The sequence below is a fragment of the Cupressus sempervirens genome, chromosome 8 (genome assembly GCF_028749045.1).
Source record: "Cupressus sempervirens isolate cs-2001-9-10 chromosome 8, ASM2874904v1, whole genome shotgun sequence".
Taxonomy (NCBI): Eukaryota; Viridiplantae; Streptophyta; class Pinopsida; order Cupressales; family Cupressaceae; genus Cupressus; species Cupressus sempervirens.
In genome coordinates, this window is record NC_143125.1 from 740836234 (window position 1) to 740841269 (window position 5036).

Here is a 5036-nt window from a genome sequence, read left to right on the forward strand (position 1 = left end):
AGTAACATTAAGGAAGAGTTGATCAATTAGTACTATGGATCTTAGCGAATAAAGCAAATAATTTAATGAGTAAATATTTATCCTTAAGTTATTCTTAGAATGTAATTCTTAATAATAGAAGGATAATGCTATCGGAGAACAAATGGGTTGACGTGTAGGTCAAATGATAAATCTTATACACTTGAAGTATACTTGCAAACAAAAAATTGGAAACCCCTACACATTATTCAACTATGTGAATTTAGTAAACCAAAACATGTGTTTGCATTGTGTATTCTATATGCTTCTTATTTTAGGTTTTGGGTTGACTAGTGTTGACCAGTCCTAGGTTGTTACCAGAGGCTCGGGGGTTATGAGATGTGATGGCATGTTGATCTTATTTGGTCTTGATCTTTATAAGCCCAACCATGGTTATGTGATCGTATGCTCTATGAAATGTTTGTATTTGTTCTCCAGCCTTCATGTGTGAAGCTGAGATGTATATATATCTGAGATGCTTGAGCTAATCATTTTTGAGTCATCGATCAGTTATCCTTGGATTATTTTTTAGTCGCCATGATGAGACTAAAATGTGAATTTATTTTTTGATGATGTCATGTTGTGACATGTTTGACTCAACTATTTTGGAGTCTTCGATCAGTATGATTTTGAGATATTCTTGGGTGCTTGTTGAGAACCAATGGATATTGTGATTTATTTTGAGATATACTTTGGTTATTGAGAACCAATAATTATTATGATTATCAGTGATGCCTTCAGTTGCCAATAGAGAACTGTTGTGATCATGATTTTCTATGGATGCTTTTCCAGATGCTCATGGAGATTTGATGATTTTTATCTTGGAGATTTGATGATTTTTATTATAGTGATTTGATGATTCTTATTGTGGATATTTGATGCTTTTATCATGGATATTTGATGATTTTTTTTATGGATTATATTTTGGATTTTCTTTACAGTCGCTTGTACAGGACTATGGTGATTTATGATTCCATGAGCTTAGGGTAGGTAATCTACTTGTAGTGTCGAGAAGTGGCTTGCAATGGGAGCCGGGGCCCTAAGTGGCTGCCAGGGTAACTCATTGTAAGTTTGGTTAATAAGTGATAACATTTACACACTAAATGGGGATTAAATGAACCTAAAATGATAATTGTTGATGTTCTCGCCTATGCCTTGAGTGCTTGTACAGGCTAGGATGAGAGTAGTGAGAATGCATGGTTGCGACTGTGCATTTCGTAGTATGCCTCGTCAGTATGAGAGGATATTAGTGGCCGCATGAGATTAGTATGGACCTGTGGAGTTTAGCTAACTGCTAGGGTAACTTGTACGTGATAATTGCGATGACACTTTTCCACTTGCATAGTAGGTTTCCTACATGTCTTTGTGTGTCTCTGAGAATTAGATGTCGATTTTGTGTGTGTTGGAACCTTTGAGTTAGTATACTTTTAAGATTCCTGAACTCTTTATGCTATGTGTATTGATATCCTGTTTGGGACTTGAGATTATCTCCTCAGCACGGTGGGAGTGGACCACTTAGGTTCTACGCGATCGGGTGGTAGTGTATTTCCACTCTTATCATTTGAGATCCGTCTGAGACACTGTGGCTGATGCTTTCTTGGTTGGTATTTATCTTCATTCTGTTCTTGGAGCATTATGATAGATGATATACCCTATGATGGTTGTATTTACTGGTATGTTTCTTATATTGATGATTTGCTTTAGTTTGCATATGTTAGTTGATGATTTATTATGCTTTACTTTGCATGTTAGTAGGATATTTTAAGAGTGACATTCCTACTACGTTAATATCAATGATCTCTTCGATGCTTTGAAATGTTACGCACGGAGGGATGGCTAGGATCCACGATGGTCTAATGACGCTAGTTACGATTGGGAGGAACCGTGCACTTAGTTATTTATGTTTGTGATATATGATTATCTTTTGTAATGGATGTTTATATCTTTTGTGATGATGTATCATGTATGATATGTGGTTTCATTTATGTTATGGCATCATGGATTAATATTAGATGATGATGATGTACTTTATTTACTTGGATGTTTATTCTTTTAAGCTTTTCATACCCTATGATATGTACAGTGGATGATTGAGATAAACTAAAATATAATTACAAAAGAACACTTGTATATTGTTTAAGTACATTGGATGTATCATTGTTATTTTATAAGAATGAGATGTTAGATGAATAGTTAATTTAGATGTGATACAACGTTAATGGATCTTTAAAGAATGTAGCTCATTATGTATATATGTTATGTTTATTTTCATTTGAATTGTTGCTATTGCTTCCACAAATGTTATAAATGGTTTTATCTTTCATGTTTAAAAAAAATTGTTTGACAAACTTAGTAAAATTCTTTGGATCCCTTGGCGGGGCATTACATTTTATTTTAGATTTTTTTTTCCTTACATTAACTCTTTTGAAAAGAGAAATCATTGGCAGGTTGTTATTAATGTCTTCTTAATCTTTATAAATGATAAAGATACCATAGTGTTGAGTGTCTTAAATCAAATAAAACTCCAGGCAAACATTTCTTTGTTGGATACAAATTTATGTTAATAAAATTGTTTTCTTGATGCTATGCACTATAATCTTGTGCATGAACTGATTGTTCCTGATTGTATTTCTAGCCTAAGGCCAAAGTATTACATTTGGTAGCTCCTCTATAATGCTGTAGAAGATATCAAAGTGTCCTATCAAAAATTTTCCTTCCAAATGCTCTTATGGGCATTATGAAGTTCAAAATTTTTGGACAATCATAGACCATGCGCATGTTTAGTAGAACATTTGGAAATAAAGCTTAGGAAATAATCAATTTCTTGAGATTTCATAACTAGTGGAATGTTGTTGATTATTTATTATAGCCTTATAATAGTTTGGAATGGGTGTTGGAGTCCTTTTTCATTGTTTCCCTACTATACTCAATTTTTATAAGATTTAGTTGTTGAGAGATAACTTGTCCTGCTGTGATCATATGTCAAAAAAAAAGTATAGATACATCATTATATTATAGGCATTTCCCTTTATGGTAGGATTTTAAGTTTTGAACATCTTCTCATGTATTTTTGTGTATTACAAATAACTAGTAGCTTGGTCTATCACTGTTGTAGCCTATTTTATAGTTGAATTTAAATGAACGTTGTTAGGAATATTTACAACAAAACCTATTAAAGGATGATAGTTATATAAACGTAAATTTTTGATTGATGTTGCGAGGTGTGCTGGAAGTTTTATCAGTAAATTCTAGGTTATGGATTAAATATTCATGTTGAAATGAAGCTTTTTTGAACTTAGTTGTTGTTTTAAGAGCACCAATTACTATACTTTAGGCACATTTTCTATTTTCAACAATTTTGATGCTCCACTATACGTAGGAGATAGTTATTTCATGTTATTGTTTTGATCTAATCAATAATGAGTACATTAATGATGTTGTCATAGAATTGCATGGTCCTTTTTGGAAATTGTTCAGCTTGAGGGCGTATGGGTTTTATCTTCCTTATGGTTGGGTGTAATGTGGCATCAAGGAGGGTTAAAATAGATGCATTATGTTTTGCTTCTTCCAGCTTGTTATAATTTTAAAAAGTAGGATTCATAATGTTTTGTCTCTTCTTTATAGTAATGTTGGAAAATTAAGTGCTTGGCCAAGCCATTACATTATTCTTGCATTTCAATATGCTATTTTTGACATTAGCATAGGTGTGTGCCTATGCTTACTTTTCCATTTTTGCATATGTGTAGATATGCTTAGATATAAGAAATGTGCATATGGGTAGATAAGTTACAATTTTTCTTTCACTGCATATGGGTAGAGATGTAGTGTTTTATTCTTTTCCCTACCATGCATGTTATGTGTTTAGGCTACTAGGCACATGGATTGCATGTAGTATGTTTCACGGCTACATTGGATCCATCCGATCCATCTTGTTCTGAGAAGCTAGGCTTCTCATGCCAAGGTTAGGGTATTCTTCATGTAAAGAAGAATCCCAGGGGAGTAATCACTCTGTGGTTTGCAAGGTAAAAGCACTTGGCCACACTCCTATCTTAGTTAGTAGATGGATGACGTCCATGGGCTTTGGAGACTAGACACACTTCAACATATCTGTCAAGTTTCAGAATCAACCTTGGTCTTGTATCTTCATCTTGGAAAATGATGTACTCTATTATTTGTTTGATGTAACCTTGATTTAGATATTTTAACCATAAAAATCAGTGATGTAATATCATTCACATGTATGATGATCACATGATGTATATTCATTTTAATTCAACACCATGGTTCACATGATGTAATGATTCTTTCGTCAAATCAGTGAGTTTATTTTTATGCTGTATTAATTTTCAACTTATTGAAATCTAATTACGAATAACATTGTATAATGAGTTTTACTTTGAGTTAGTAGTTGGTGAACTTTGATTACTTTTAAAATACAAAGATGCTTGATTTTTTCTTATTTCAGCATTGCATGATGTGGCATTGCTATTTCACACTTTTAGCATTTTTTTGCGTGATTGGAAATTTTTTTGTAGGATTGGTTCATATAGAATCCCATGAGCACATTTTATCTAATTTTTACCAATTTTTAGTGATCCCAAATTCCTAACAGAGTAGGCATGTCTACATCTACAATAGAAAAATAGAGAGATCTTAGAAGAGTAGTGTATTAGGTCACAGGGGATTGTTCCATGTTTCACAATAAAAATTCTCTAATTAAGGACTTGCGAAAGAAGGTTGGATCTAGGGAAAATGAGAGCATTCCAAAAATATATCTCAAATTAATGTGTCATAAAAGTGAAAAAAAAATATAGTTGATTTCCCACAATTTGAATCTTAAATGAGAGTGATTACAATTTATAAATCTAACAAATTCCAGTGGCATTACAACAGTGAACATATCGATTAAATATTCTAGAATCATAAATCTAGAAGAATGAAACAAGATTGAAAACACAAATATACTTGGGGAAAACCTTTCTAGGTAAAAAATCTCACACTCCAAAACATCAAGCTAA